The sequence below is a fragment of the Musca vetustissima genome, unplaced genomic scaffold (genome assembly GCF_032173495.1).
Source record: "Musca vetustissima isolate MV318-11 ecotype Yass unplaced genomic scaffold, APGP_CSIRO_Mvet_v1 utg7864, whole genome shotgun sequence".
In the NCBI taxonomy this organism is placed as follows: domain Eukaryota; kingdom Metazoa; phylum Arthropoda; class Insecta; order Diptera; family Muscidae; genus Musca; species Musca vetustissima.
The window spans coordinates 202117-219993 of NW_026880792.1; the positions used below are offsets into that span (position 1 = coordinate 202117).

At 30.0% G+C, this 17877-nt stretch overlaps 1 protein-coding gene across 1 annotated transcript in view; it reads left to right on the forward strand.

Annotated features, from left to right (window-relative positions):
* LOC133326658 (voltage-dependent calcium channel type A subunit alpha-1) overlaps positions 1–17877 on the forward strand; it is a 186202-nt gene that overhangs the window by 106332 nt on the left and 61993 nt on the right. The gene's annotated exons all lie outside the window — the stretch shown is intronic.

Sequence of the window (17877 nt, forward strand, 5' to 3'; positions counted from 1 at the left end):
TAGAAAACTGGGGTTATGGCATCTGAATGTGAAATTTGTACGAAGCCTTCTGACTTTCTAATAAACTGGTCTCGTCATCAGCATCACCACATGAGGAAAACACAACATAGGAATAGCGGGGTATAGCGCCACCTATAGGAAAATAGTAACACAACAATTACAGGCTCCACCAATGGGAAATTAGGTGGATGTTGTTTCTAGTCAAAAGTTGATGGCAGTCCTATTAACAAGGACAGACTGCATCAGACCAATCATCTTCTTTTTTAGAATAAATGCCGGTGATAACAACACCTAGAGGAAAATATCAAACCTAACATCATAGACCAATAAAACTGACAAAATTCAGATGGGCTTTGTTTCTAGGAGACAATATATGGCAGTTCCACAATCTAGGTCATGTTACAACAGACCAATCCTGACATTCTAATTATCAACCTGACATCAACAATAGAACATGAATATAGCACAAAATAGGAATATCATAGGATAGCACCAACAAGAGACTTAAACCACTGTAGAAATTAAAGTGGGCGTTTTTCTATGAGAATATAGATGGCAGTCCGACCATATATGACATGACAGAACATGTATATTGAAAAATTTCCCCAGAGATGTTTTCACCCTCTAAGAACCAGAAATACCGGACTAACCTGTAAATACACTTTTTTTTATCAATTTATTTCATTTTCTATGTAATTAAGTTGTTAACTTCCTAAATCAATAATTTAATGGCTGATATTATATCTATCATCGTCAAAATTCAATCATAAAAATGTCAAGTTTTATTGTGATTTTAACAGAGGCATATAAACATTTTTTACCGAAAAATTACTTATAAATGCGAATTTATTAAAACAGGACTGTTTGAACATAATTGTATTTTGCTCTATTATAAAAAAATATATAAGTTTTGGTTATGTAATTAATAATTAATTAAAACATACAGTCGAAAATTTTTATTGCAAAACCAATTTGGAACCAAAAAATTTTAAAACTCTCTCTTATAAATATCAACTAGTAAATTGAAAATATATAAACATTTTCGACTGTTTCATATTCTCACAAATTCTATTGTAGTTTATTATTTCAATACATACATATTGTTTTAGTTTTTCATTTTTGTATACATACACAAAAATATCCTTACAACTGTACTTCCCACCTCAAAACAGTAAAAAAAACATATTCATCATCATTATAGAAAAACTAAAACTGCAAAAACACATTACATTAAAAAGGTCATATACTGCAAAAGAAAATCAACAGTAACCCAAAAACAAAAGAACAAAATTCAATACGAAAACTCTAAAATTTAACACAATTACTATTATAACGCTTTTCGAATGTCTAAATGTTGAGTTTCTTTATGTCCAATCAATCAACTAAAAAAAAAAACTAAAACTAAATTTAATTTTTGGAATGCTATTTCATTTTCAGTAAACAAATCAAATCAATTATTAACCAAAAAATTATCTTTTTTACTTAACCAGTAGCTAATAAAGAAAAAACATGAAACGAGAAAAAATGTAAACCCATCTAAATGATATTTAAACTATTTATTGGTTATCTATTATAAGTTTAAAAGTAAAAATTAATTTTTAATGTTTTAATTTTTTCTTAATTTTATTGAAGATATATTATTTTGATTTAAAATATTTTTTTTGTTTCTATATAACACTACTGTTTATCACTACTGAACTGAACTGTTTTTTAACACTGTTTCTTGTATTTTTTCTATTTTTTGGTTTATTTGTGTTTTGAACAAATCTCTTTCAACAAAACAAAACACCAATTTTTTCCAATGAAACAAAATAAATAAAACACCTATGAAACACCACAAAACCACCACCACCAACCACGAAACACCTTTACCTACCCACCGATAATTTGACATTGCCTACAATATTTTTTGAAATGAAAAACAAAAATCAATATAAATATTTCTCAACTGCAACTATTACGACATTGAATATTAAAAAAAAATACATCATTGTTGCCTTTTTTGAAAAAAATAATAACCTGAAATGTCGTTCATTTTGATGTCATAAAACAAAAAACAAAAAAAAACCTTGTCACTGATTGAAACAAAAATGCTTGGCTGTTGTTCCCTTGAAATGATAACCCAAAACAAATTAAAACACTCATCATTTAATGAAACAAAAAATAACCCGAAACACTGAATCATTGAATGTTACACTGGTTCTACAAAAACAAATAAATATCCCAATACTCAACTCTGGCAAATAATCATCATCTCTGTCTGTCTATGTGCCTCTGTGAAACAACACCCAAAAAATAACTACACCACCTACTAAAAAAAAAAACATCTACAAAACAAACTACAACAACAACAATTTGAAACCAACATCTACAACAACTACAATTGCCTGCCAAAACCCAACTCAAACGAAAATCGTACGAATGAATGGCTTTGATATGTGAAAATAACCCACCAAAAAACCCAAACACACTAAACAACACACCATACCAAAACCAAAAAATTACACCGATTACACAAAACTTTAAAAACCCATCAGCAAACTCCTCCAGTTATAGAATACCATTACACCTACAACCACTATATCAGTTCCAATCACACCGCAAGGCAATTTACAGTCCATATCGATCATCAGCAAACTTTAACTGTAAGTAAAAACCGAACCAATTTACAATGCTATTGAATATTAAATTTATTAAAAAAACAAATAATATATATTTAAAAAAAAATCGAAAAACCAAATTCTAAATACTTTGCCTATATATATTTTTTTTAAATCAAGTAAAAAATTTGCAAAAATATATTTGTTTTATAAAAAATGTAATTCATGTAAAATTTTGAAATCACCAGATAAAATTCAAAATAATAATAGGTATCATCTGAGATTTCATATACTCCTACTTTATACTAATTAGTTGCATTTGCAGAAGATGAAGAAGAAGAAAACTTTCTCTTTTTTTGGTTTGCCTTGTAAAAATAAACAAATAAGCATTTCTTTTTTTTAATTTAACTTCCTAAATAATAATCACTTCAGCATTTAAATTGTAATGGCTTATTTTGCTCACAAAATTACACCTATTTAATACACCCACCTTTGTCGTCTCTGTCCCGCTATCTAACTCTTTCTGTCTGTCTATGTCGTCTATCTCTATCACTGCCTTGGCAAATAGCAATTATTTTTTCTATCTAATAAAAAACAGCATTTTGTTTTATAAATATTCTTAAAGAAACTCACAATTGTCTTCAGTTTTTTTTTTTTTTGTATTAAATGGAATTGTCCCACCCAATTTTTCGCTCTATGAAATATTTAAAATAATAAACAGCACCAACAAATGTTTTACTTCTTTGACAAAAAAATAATTTTTCAAAGTAGTTTAAACGATGGCATGTTTGGTATAAAATTAATTTTGTAAAAAAATATTCTCCACCTAATTTTTTTCTCTAAAAATGTTTAAGGTTGTACACAATATACTCTTTTCCTCACCTTTTTGTACGTCACCACGTTTGTTCGTTTTCTCCCTCTAACACTTTGCAATAAAAACAAATTAAATTTTTAAAACACTGAATTTATATATTTTTTCTTTTAAACTAAACACCTCTATTTTTGTTGATAGTATGAACACAGTTTAAGTAATTTTTTTTATTATAATTACATTTTTAAGTTTATTGTATTATATTTATTTATTATTTTCAGTTATATATTTTTATTTGAAAAATATTATAAAAAGTGAAAAAGAAAACAACTTAAGTATTCAAATGTGATGGGTTAACATAATAAAAATAATTATGTCGTCGTCGTCCAATGAAATTTACAATCATTTAAATATATACTTGTATATATATAAATATATATTTATTTTACAAGTGTAAATCATCCAAATGTTTTTGTTTTAGAGTGTAGTAGTTGTGTAAAGTACTCTCACAAATACATGGTCATAGTTATGTATGTATGTGAAAAATTAGAATATTTACAATTATATATATAAAATGAAATTAGCTATATGAACATAAAGAAAAATAGCTTTACAATGTACGTGCAGAATTATTAAGTTAATTACCTGGAAAATCAATCGAGAAACTGGGAGAAATTTTGACAACCCTCATGACATATTTGGTGACTAAACAATTGTATGCAAAATATACCTACACAAAAGGTCCGTTTTTGAACCTCGCGAAAAGCTTCCGCTAAGACTAAAAATGTTCCCTAATGTTATTTTTTCAATTTGTGGTACACTTTTTCAACGTATATAGAAATATAAAATAACATTCTTAATACAGACCATTTGGGATCATATAAATAATGGAAGAATAACACACACTTATTCAATATTTAAGATCGGCCACCTCGAACCTTTTTATATCCTCCACCATGAGGTTGTCATTCAAAATAAATAAAATAGATCGAGGCTTTGATATGAGAATATTAGATACTAAATGCCAGGTTCAAACACTCAGAAAAACTAAATACCAAACCTTGCTTCTTTTGTTAATAGTTTTTTACCCACTCAGATTCCGAATTGGCTAAGTACAGCTTTTTGATAATGTTAAAATAGAGTGTCTCCGGTTGAAAAATATGCCTAGGGCCATCAAAATACCTGCATATTTTTTGAGAAATATTCCAGTAAGGAAACCGGTTCGTCATCGTTCGTCATCGCCGAACATTTTTAACCTCCATCATGAGGTGAACATTCATAATAACTAACTTCAATCGGTACATGGATATGTATTGAAATACTAAATACCGAGTACAAACACTGATGAAAATTTAATACCAAACGACAGGCACTCAGGTTAGAAAATTAGCATATATGGAATATTCCTTCTGTGAAGAATTTTTTATTCACTCAGATCCTGAATTACCAAGTTCAGCCTTTTCGAAATACCAAAATATAATGAATTCTGTTGGAAAATACGGCTAGGAGATATACCTTAAGATCAACCGATATTAATATTTTTTGTGAATTATTTTTTAACCATACAGATTCAGAATTGACAAAGTACAACCTCTTCGTAATACCAACATATAGTGACTTCTGCAGAACCTTTATTTGGAGGATATACCGGCAGATAAACCGATATTTATAACTTTTGGTAAGAAGATACCAAAAATTGGGGTAGAGATCAATAGCACCTGTTCCTTACACTTACATATTTACCGAACATTCCCAACATTCCGTATAGCCCTAATTAACTAATATAGCCCTCCAATTACTTGTGCAGATTCCCTCCACCGTGGGTTGTGTTGTGATGTTTGTTTTGTGGCCTATAGATGGACTCGAAAAAAACCTAAAAAATAAGTTTTCGGTCCATTTCATTCCAAATTTTTTATGTGATCATCACCGAAATAAGGATAACGACCATAACAGAAACCTCTTGGAAAATTTTAAAGCGATCAGCGCTATATTTATGCCCTCTAATGTTAATGGGTTACTAAACAATATCTGAATACGTAAGCACCTATATATTTAAGTTTAACTCCCACATCCGATTATATAAGACAATATAATTGGTATCAATTTAAAGGTCAACCACTCCTCTTGGATATACTGGTATATACTGGCAACTTCTCGGGTCTATGTTCTTCATACAAATATGTCCATAGAATACATATTTTGTAATTTTTCACACATGTAAAATTTCGGGCCATAATTGCGGTTTCTGGAGCGAGCAGAAAAAACAAAGTTTTTGATCCATTTCATCCATTAAATATTAACCGAACAATAGGAGTCTTCATTGGCCAGAACTCATCCTACAAGCAAAATTTCGTGAATTTTCGTCCATACCTGTGGCCTGTACCGTGTTCAAAAATTGTAATGGACTCAGCTAGTCGCGATATGACAATCCGTATACTTAAAGGTTGGTCTAGGATCAATATTTCGCGGCGTTACAAACTCTTGGGGCTTTAATACCCTGTCAACGTAGTTGTGTAGGGTATAACAAGAACCAATTCAGTAAAAAAACGTACCCAAAATACGAAAAATGAGGGTATGTGTGCTACTTCGAAACCTGGAGGCGATATTGATCATTTTGGGAACTAAATCTCGAAGGAAGTCACAAATTTCATCCAAACTTTGCACTTAGTTCAAGTTCGAAGAAGGGAAATATCGGTCAACTTATTCTGGTACCTCCTCCACAAAACGGTCAAAAATGTGCTAAAAATACTTTCATAGGATTTGAACAAAATTTTTACCACCTATTCAAGGTCAATTTCAAATATGGGACACATTTGCCCACTCCTTCTGCACCTCCCCTACAAAATGCTCAAAATTGTGGAAATAATATTTTTTTAAATATCATGCGAATAGATAGTTTGAGATGATGATGATAACAAGTCTAGATCAAGTCCGAAGATAGGACCCATTGGTATCCTCATTATGGCACTGACCCTTTGGGGAGAAGTACTTTTCCAATATTTATAAATTCAATATTAGGTGAATGGATTGTCTGATTTGAACCAAACATTGGAAAACCTATTATCTTTACCAAGCCTAGTACCAGAAATACCATTCCTTCTGGAAAATATTGTTAAGGCCTCCAAAATAACTATTGTGTAGAAGAGCTCCCAGTGGAATCAGGGAAAATATAGTAATAAGGTGTCATTCCAATATTTGCAAAATCGGAACTCAAATCTTGTTTATAGAAAAACAACAAACTTCGATTACGCCTGACTATTTTGCAATAAACAAGATTACCAATATCAATATTCTTTATAGCATTCTGGTTTAACCCAAACTAATAGGATGTGTTCATACACAATTAGAACTTAAATAAATCAGACTCGGTTTAAACAAAATGGTTGATACAAAAATTGTGGAAATTATTTGCAAACCTAAGTTTTGAGATATCAAGGACCTAGCAATACAGTGTAATATTATATTTAGCCAAACAAATTAAAAAAGGCCGGGCTAGGAATAATAAAATGTTGCTAAGAAATTGTTCAACCAGAATAGATATTCAAAGAAGTCCCCTACCTTTCTGTAAGATTAGGTCTTCTGTTAACAGCCAACATTGATATTAAATTTAGTTAAAAAAATTATTCGCGCCTATTTTGTATGATTTTAGGTCTATACAAGAAAGTGTACATGTTCATATAGCTAATTTCATGGAAAATATAAATTATAACAACAATTAGACAAATAACTATTAAAAACATAAATTGTCGATGTTTATTGATATGAATAAACTATAAAACAAAATAATAATACACTTTAGAACCAGTATACACAAATATTCACACTAATTCCATCCTGCATAAGAAACACAAACATTTGAATCTTGCGTGTTAGAGGAGAAACATTTAATTGTAAAGTCCCATCTATGGGTGCATAATTTCCTATTTCGATGAAAAAAAAAACAATCATTCATTTCAAAAATTCATAATCATTCATATGTGTGTATGATTTTGTTAGCAAAAATACTACAAAACCCTAGTAAAAAATGCTTACACAAACACACAATACTTTCAACACCCAAAATATAAACTCTTAACAGAAATAAACAACCAAACATTCAACACAAACAACAATTAGAAACAAACAAACAAACAAACAACAGAAATGCCTCGTTACAAATGAAACTTGTATTTTTCAAAAAATTAGATCAGATTCCAAAATCAGAAAATAAAAATCCAAAGTTGTACCATACCCTAGAGCTGTGTATAAAAATTCCAACAACAAAGAAATGTTAGTTTACAGAAAGAAAAACCAAAAACAAAATGCTATTGAAAATTTTCTTTAGATAATTTATTTTCATGTTGTTGTATTAAATTTACAAAATGTTGCTGCTTGTTCGTTATTATTTGTTTTATGAAAAAAAAAATAAATAAAAAAATTAAAATTATATGAAGTCATCATCACCACCAAACACCACAATTAACAATTTGTTCAATCACCAAAATGTTCAATGTTTTTGTTTGATCTAACCGAAATGAAGGCTTTTCAATAAGATACTATATATTTATAATTTTGGTTTCTTATTACTTTTTTAATTTGCCAATTGTTGTTTACAGAAGAATACAATTTGTTATCCTACAGCTACAGCGAATATATCCTTAATTATGTTTTTTGTGTTGTTCAAAAAAACAAAACCCCTCTGAATACAAACAACAATACACAGAATTCTGTTTTGTTCAAATTTCAGAAACAAAAGATACAAAATTAAACCAAATTTCTATATCTTTCTTTTTCTTCTACTTTTTTTATTCTTATAACAAAAAAAAAAAAAAAAAAAAACAACAAAAATATATTGTGGAAAACTTTTTTTTTATAAAAATATATATATAATTTTCAAATTTGTTTGAAATATTGAACACCGGCAACATCTTGAATAAATAAAATACGCAAAAAAAATTTTAAAAAAATCTACAAAAACCTGGGCTTGTGTGCAACTTGACAAATTGATTGACTCAAATCGATTACACTACAATAAACAAAAATTTTAATTTTGAAATAAAAATGTGAATGATTGTGTTGTTCGTTCTCTCATTATTAAAAATATATTTACAAAACAAATATATATCCTGTGTTATTTTCAACCAAAAACAACAACAACAAAACTCTTTGCAAAAATAACAACGTCCCAAAATCCATTGATGCAATTCTTGGAATGCTTGTTGAAAACAAACTGCAACAACAATACCCTATTGACACCCACCTGCAAATTTGCAACAAAAAATCAAATCAAAAATACAAATAATCAATATGTATCGATCATTTTCAAAACCAAATCACCACCACAACCACTATCTACTACTACTACCAAACAACCAACCAATCAACATCATTAACAACTTTTTTGCCTATCAACTACTACAACTATTATCACAACAAAATTCAATACCAAATCTAAATCACGAACCAAATTCAAAATGCCAACAAAATGGTAAAAATGTTATTTAAAATTTTCATCTTAAATAAAAAAAAAAACAAATATTCAAAAAAATTAAAACAACAAAAACTAAAATTTACACCACATCATTTGAATTTGAAAATCAAATTGAAAACAATTTTTTTAAATCACATTCAGGATGTAAGTACTGGTAGCAAAAAATAAAAAACAATTCTAATTGTATATATATTTAAAATTTCTTATATATACTCTTATGTATGTATTTCCAATTATTACTATTAATTTTGCTATTGAGTGTTATTTTTATATAGTTCTACAAAATTATTTTTTTTTTATAAAATAGATCTGTTCATTTTGAAAAAAAAAACAAATAAGTACACTGAAAGAAATCTTCATTATTTTAAAACACATTCTAAAACTATTTTAACGTAGAAAGTGTAGACTATGACGAATTTAAAAAAGTCAGAGGAGGCGAATTCATGTTGCGAGAATTAATGGTCCATATTGATAATTTTTGCTAGATTTTCTAACTCCCCAAAAACCAAAATTTGCGGATATGCAATTTAATGGGATCTACCCTACAATATGGGCAAACATTTATAATTTAAATTAAAGCCAAATTTAAGCCAATTAGCTGGAAAAAAAGCCCAAAGTGTTTGGTGGTCTGTTGAAGACATAGTAATCCACTTTATAACGCATATTGAGCGAAATTTCAGTTAAAACTTGTTGAATATTGTTTTAAAGTGCACGAGAGTTGAAGATTTATCAGCATAAACAGGAACTTTCGCGTAGCCCCATAAAAATGTATAATAAATCACATGATCTTGGTGGCCAGTTGATATTGTCACCATGAGAAATTACAAAGGAAATGCCTCTTGCAATAAAGCCATGTGGCACCGTCTTGTTGAAACCACATATTCTCCAATTCGCATTCTTCAAAAGAAGGTAATAAAAAGTATGTTATATCGTTCATTTGCTGCAAGACCGGCTTAAATCAAAAAATTGTGATTTTTGAGTTAATGATGCAGAATTATTCGCTATATTAGACTTCCCACTTATTAAGGTGTAAGTAAACTGAAAACATATATAATGTTCTACAAAATCAATATTTTTATTTATGCAAGTCGAAGAAGTTAGGTCCCATCACACATTCGGGCTTCAATTATTTGAGGATTCTCAGAATCACAAATATGTTTATTATCATGCCCGTAGTATGTGAACCACAATCTCCTCTTAAAGCATGATTTGTGGCTTTCCCAGAATCACCATTTTATATACCCTCAATATACCATCATGGTTAATGATGGTATATATATTTTGCCACGAAAAGAATGTGCCTCTTCGAAATATTATATTTAGACCCCATTTTTCTTTGGACCAAATTTAGAGTCGATTTAAGTCCGTCTTTTGGCCTGGATGGCTGATGCGCACGATAACTTTCGAAGGTAGTAACCGATTTCATTCAAACTTTGCATATCGTAATATTTCTTTCGAAGATGTGAGCCATTGATCCACATATTCTGGAATCTCCCAACCAAAATTGTCAAAATTTTACTAAAAAATTAATGTTGTAATATCATGCGAACGGACTATCGGATTTGAACATAACTTGCATGAACATTTCATATGTAGAGAACGGAAAATATATATATATTTTTAGCAAGCCTGTATAGTGTTGGAAGATGGGAATTATCGGTACACTCCTTCTAGAACCTACTCCACAAAGGGTCAAAATGTTGATAGTGTGTTTATACAACGAATTTTTGTCAATCATAGATCAAGTCCACCCTATCGGGCACATTATAATTCCAAGCTCTTTTTAAAATTCCAACCTCTTCACATCGTCATATTTTTACCAAATATAAATCTAGTTCGATGATGGGACCCATTGTTCCATTCCATCAGTAACCTATTCCACGAACAGTACATTTAATGAACTTGATAATCCAAAAACACGGAATGTCCGAAAATACCCACATTTTGATATTTCTTTCAAACTAAAATCAAGTTCGAGGGTGGGACCCGTCGGTCCTCCATTTCTGGTACGTCCCCCACAATGAGTCAACATCTTACAAACTTCCAAATAAATAATAATTCCATAGACCTCCGCAATTCATAGGCTGAGGGTACAGCTAACATTGTGAGATGCTCATATCAAGTGGGGAAGCACTTTTTCCACTCTGATTGAGACACATCCAAAACGTGATTCTTGGACGTTTCAACTGAATTTTTTGGCTACGAAATCGATAATCAGACGTTCGGGAATGAATATATTTTATTAGGTTCCTCGTCATAGATTACCCATCACTTCCACATTTTGCTGGTCAAAAAGCATTACTTTAAACCAATGTTTGAGAGGTTCCATTATCACAATGATTTGTTTTCCCTTACTCGTTTTTCGGATTCTCCAAAGACTTGAGGCACACAATTTCTGATGTGGCACTTAGAATTTACCTCCTGTGTTCTTTAAAAAGAACAGTCTTTTTGCGGAAGTAACAGCCTACCATTTTCTTTTAAGAACAACTTCTTTGGATTGGTCTCGTCTTTGAAGACCTGCACTGCCGATTACTGGCACCACTCTAACATTATACATACCAAATATCCTAAAAGTTTAATTTCAAGGCACCATTATAATGTTAAATTACTGAAGGCATCCTTTTCATTCAGTGTACATAAAAAAATACAGTAGATATCGAATATAAGAAACTCAAAAAAGCCGGCGATTTTTTTCTTATATGCGTTTTTTTCTTATATGGAATTATCGGATATAAGAAAGTATAAGCTCGGTTTTTTTATAATCTTTCTTATATGCTATTTTTCTTATATGAGATGTGCTTATATCCGATATCTACTGTATTTTAATCTCTAAAATTTTTATTCTGATATCTATGATTAAAGATACCTGCAATTTCTATTTGCTTTTATCCCAATTATTTTTTTCATAGCATAGAAATCAAATATATATATTTTTGCAATGGCTTAATATAAATGTGTGTTTCAATGGCTTTACGAACAGATCTATTTTTAGTTTTTTTTCTTTATAGAATATACTATTTATTATTAAAAATGTTTGCAAAATTCTATAACCACAAAAAAAATCTATTAGAACTATCTAGACCAAAAACTCAATATAGAAATAAACTTGACTGATCGATGAATGTGAAAACACGCTGATTTAAAATTGTATACTTTTGAATGTTGAATTTTCGTATGGAATTAAATAGTTTACAGCTATTGTAATACCAGGGCTAGGAATGTAAATGAAAGTATTCTCCAGCATGATTTATACACTTTTTCATGCGCTCAAATCTACATCGATTGAGAATCTTTAAAAATCATCAGCATCTACTGGCAACGAAAATCGCTGACCCACGCATTTTTTTTTTTTTTGTGGAAGTTTGGAAATAAAAATAAGTCACTGGGTGTCAAGGGTCAGGAATGAAGGGCAGATGACCCATAAATTCCACATTTTTACCGTTCAAAAAGGCGCTAGTTTGCGATATCGAAAGTTGTGAAAAATTTTAGAATGAAAATGTTCACAAATGAAATCCCTTTTTTTGCAAATTGACAAATTAAGTCACTGTAAACAACACAACTTTGCAATGAAAATGTCAGATTGTGTAATTTTATGCTGCCTAGGCCGGCTATAGATATAATAGCCCTCATAATTAAAATTAAACTATTAATTTTATATTTTAAATGGGGATGTGCCGTGGTATTAAAATCAATGAGACCAAACGATACAAAATCGAACACACGGAGACACCGAACATTTCCTATATTGTTGAGACCTTATGTTATAATCTAAAGCTATTACATTGGCTTTTTGCAGATGAAAAACCAGTGAGCGGAGCAGTATAGTCGGAGGGGGCCGACCATATGATACCCTACACAACTTCCATGAACATCTAACTTTCTGTGGCATCAAATTCTGAGCATGGTCAATATTTCGCGATGTTTGCACCCTCTTGACCCACTAGAGGTCAACAAATATTACTTCTATTCAGTGCAGTCCTTCTAATTACTTGTCCAGATTCCCTTCAACGTGTGTTGTTTTGTGATGTTACTTGTCCAGATTCCCTTCAACGTGTGTTGTTTTGTGATGTTCGGCTTTCAATTGTGGACTGTACATCGACTCGAAAAAAATACGTTTTCGGTCCACTTCATCCCAATATTATTATCTGATCATCACCAAATATTATAGGCGTTGTCCTTGACCATACCAGGATACTAGTGAAAATTTTCAAAGCGATGAGCGCTATATTTCCGCCCTCTAGTGTGGCAATGGGTTAATAAATAATATCTGAGTACGTAAGCACCTGTAAACATTTAAGTGTAACTCCCACATCCGAGAACATACGACAATAAAATTGGTATCAATTTAAAGGTCAACCACTCCTCTTGGGTATACTATTAACGCTATAGGATACAAATTTTGTCATCCCCTAAATATTAACCTATCTTTTCCAAAAACAATAGGCGTCTCCATTGGCCACAACCCATTCCACATGCAAAATTTCGTGAAGATTGGTCCATAACTGTGGCCTGTATCGTGTTTACAAATTATAATGGACAGACGAACGGACGGACAAACATGTCGACTCAGCTAGCCGATATATGACGATCGGTATACTTAAAGGTGGGTCTAGGACCAATATTTCGCGGCGTTACAAACTTTTGGGGCTGCACAAAGCTATAATACCCTGACAACATAGTTGTGTAGGGTATTATGATTATTCCTGAATTGTAAGACCTGTTTTGTCTATTCCTTAAAATTCTTCTAGATATTGAATATCGTTTTGGGAAATTTTTCAATATAAGGAATGTTTGATTATTCCTATGATATAATAGGTTTATATGAACAGAAATAAAATGACTATATAGGTACAGAATATTCCCTATCAATTCTGTGTGTTTTCACATTCAACATTTTATATAACTATTTGTTTTTAAATACTACTCTTACTTTTATTTCAACTGATTTTTTCATAACTCTTTGTTTTTAACAAATACGGGGCGGGCTTAGATGAACGTCGGAAAAATAAACCAATAAGGTTTCTCTTCCCCAAAACTATTTAGAATCTCTCCAGTCTCTCGATGTATGCCAATAGATCACCAATGTAGTTCAACTTACATAAATTTTAAGAATTATTATTTTTGAATTTGCTTTCCATACTTTTTTTCATTTGTATATTTATAGCGAAACAAATTGAACTAGTCCTAACTATAACTTTTGAAACTATATCTCCTATACATATATACCTAACTATTGCTATTTAGTTTTATATAAAAAACATGCCAATTTATATCTATATTTAGTTTTAAGCATAAATGACGAGAAACATTATATGGAAAAAGGCCATATATTTTATTTAATCTCAAGATATTTATATGGTGATATGTGATGAATAAAGCTGTGAAGCCATACTGCGAGGCGGTATACGTCATAACATTAGCTGGCTTCTCTGACACTCGGCAAAAAAATATATGAATTGAATATTACTATTATATAATGTCGGATAGCTGCTGATGCGTAAAATATTTTGGTCATTTCTGAAAAGTGAAAACAGATTTTTGAATATCATTTAACCATCACCACCAATAGAGAATGTGTTGCACATTCTGTGGATTTGAAAAAAATCTACCTCAAATGATATTTAAAAAATCATAATTAGGAAAGTTATATTCTGTCTATTAATTGATGGTGTATTTTAGCTATAATTTATATTTATTTACTTTTGTGTTAAACTAAAATAAATTATTTACAGTTTTTATAAAATTGGCATTATATTACAAATTATATTTCACTATTGTAGAGATTAAAAATTCGAGTAAATGGTGAATTGTTGGATTTGTTGCAATATCTTCTAACCTATTCCGCATTAAGTACATTTTTAAAAATTTTACAATTTAAAATAAATTACTTCTTCTATAATCGTGAAACAGATAGAATATCGAAAATTCCAAATAAAATGTTTTCAATTTTAATTCTTGGTACTTCTTTTGTAACAATCAAACAATTCACAATTTATTCCTCCCTATTAGTTATTAGCATCTATCTCAATCTAAAATTGGCATAAAAATAAGTTAACAAAATTCTCCATTTAACATAAATATTATTTTCAGTATATTTTTTAAATTAATTATCTTTAAGTTGTAATAATAAATATTAGTTCCGAAATCTCTTGCATTGGATCTATATTTTCTTTCGATTCTTGAAATTAAAATCTGTCAGTATTATTATTTCTTATTATTATTTTAAATACCTCTTTCTCTACTCTACTCTTGCTCTTTTGATCCTGTGTAAAACTAACCCAAAAATACTCTATCACTCTTTCTATGCGCTATACTTTCTACTCCTCTCTTTCCCTCTAATTTTTTGCAAATGATTTAAGTAATATTAAAGAGAGAATAGCCCACCAAATTCCCTCCTTATTGTAAATTTTCCCAAGCGAAGAAAACTTCTTTATGAAAATTTTTTCTTAACAAAATATTTATATATACTTCAATAATATCCCATCACAATATTCCTATCCCAATTCAGCATCTAGTATATATCTTGATGAACATTATTTCCTTTGTAAAAATATCCCGATAGTTCCCTATTTTCAAATAAAAATGGTGGAACTTTAAAGTCAACAGTTTATGGAAAGTTTCGATATTTAAAAGAAATTGCATAGGCCTCAAATGAGAAAAAAAAAACAACAAAAATACAAAATAGATTTTGTTCAGATCATATCAGAGAGATGCCTTAATGGATTTCCTATATATTTACACATCCTCACCTTTGAATATTGTAATTATAGAAGAAAGAAGATCTGCTATAGGATTTCTATAAACGAAGTAACCAATAAGCGATAAATCTCAGAAAAATATTAACTTATTCCACGGAACCTCCCATATATTTCCTATCTATTGCAGACATTCCGAATCCAAAATTCGAAATGCCTAATTATAGCCACATCGGTTCGTAATACTTACTATGGGAACGGACCTCTCTATGGTGGCTAAGTAAAAACATTCTGACAAAGGTAATTTTATGATCGTTAAATCCGAAATGACTAATTATCGGTTGGAAATGCGTCTGGTACTTTCAAAGTTTTTCCGTTGGAAAATACGACTAAGGGAATACCTTCCATATGTTTTCGTATATAAAACCGCTTTACAGGTTTTCTATAAATAGAAGGTCTTCATGAAGTCTGCTACAAAGAGGAGATCTTCCGTATGCATATTTAAGGCGATCAACTGCTGATGTATCATACCAAGATCATATAAGACTATTCGATTTGTCTTCTATCCTCAATTTTCTTCTATATAAAACTTCATATCAGTTTTCTGTAGACAAAAAATCTTCACGAGATCTGTTAAAATTAAAAAAAAACTCCCGTAAGTCCCTTTTATGAAATAGAAACATGGTATAGAGCGATTTGCACTCCTTTTAGAGGTATTTTATAGATGGAAAGGTAACCACATAATATCCTGAAGAGATGTTTTATATCGAGGAGATTTTCAGGAGGTCCTTTTCTGAATGAATACTCTAATGGGTTATTCTGTAAGCTTTTCAGTATTCCTTCCCTAAATTCATGAAACTTTTTTCACATATTTTCGAACTTCATTAAGGCCCTTTTATGAAATAGAAACATGAGAGGTCTTCAATAAATAGATCGATTTGGAGACTTTTAAGAGATAAAAATATAGATAAAAAGCCTCAGAAAGTATTGTGCAGTATAGCATACCAAGATCGTCAATAATATAACCAATTTAACACGACTTCTTTAAGTAGATATCCTTCCTACAGAATGAAAAAAAAACAGGGAGTTATTCCCTAAAATTAATCTGAAGAGATGTTTTATAGCGAGAAGATTTGCAGGCGGCCCTTTCTCTAAATAAATTGCTTTCACACAATAAATAAATGTCCTTCCTACATACCGAAAAAAATCCAGTTATTCCCTATAATAATCTGAAGAGAAATTTTATAGAGAGAGGATTTTCAGACAGTTCTTCTCTGGTAGAAGACTCTCAGTTGATCTTCTGGAAGGGTTTCCGTATTCCTTTCCTAAATATATGAAACCGTTTTTAAATATTTTCTGTAGAAATAAATAAAAGTCCTTCATACAGTCCGAATATCCGAAAAGACCCTTGTGAATAAGGGACATCTATAAATAACACCTTGCAGGAGTTTTCTTGATTGATTAAAGTGGTATTTTTCATATAGAAGATTTTCCCCTAGAAATATAGAACCCCTTTCAAATATTTTCTGTAGATAGGCGTCTTTGCAGGCCCTTGATAAACGTGGAACATCAGATGTCTTCTATGGATAGATAGTCTCGGATTTTCTTTCCTATAAAAAAAATCTTCTTCTATTACAAGGCATTCAAAATTTTATTTTTAGATATTAGACTTCCTGGGAGGCTTTCAGAATTCCTTCCTTATATACATAGAACTCCTTATTCACATTTAATGTTCCGCAGTTCTACATTAACATAAAAACCCAAACTTCAATATGGATTCAATTATTATCCTTAAAATATCATACACATTTCCCATACAAAGAAGATTTTTAAATGGCCTACTAAGATCATCAAAATATGTACTATGAGTACAATTTGATCTCTAATAGATTTTTGTTAAATTTTCAAAATTTGTTAAATGTCAAAATTATAACGTATATCTTAACAAATTTATACCATTTCCAACGACAACTGTCTGCAACCTTCCATATATATATTTTTCTTATTATAGGTTTCTAAAAAATTAAGGAGTTTTCAACACACAAAATATTCCCTGTTGACTTTAAAATTTAACCATATGTATTTAAGATTTTTTGTAATATTATTACTCTCAAATTAATTTATTATCATTATTTTCTATTAATTTCTTGTAAAAAAGAAAATAATTTTACTAATTGGTGTCTTGTAAAAATATGTTTTCATTGGTTACAATTCTATGTTTCGTTTCAAAATCACAGTTAAAAATTATTTGATTTGCTTTAAATATTTTTTATTATTTTGCTTTACATTTGGTTTTTGTTT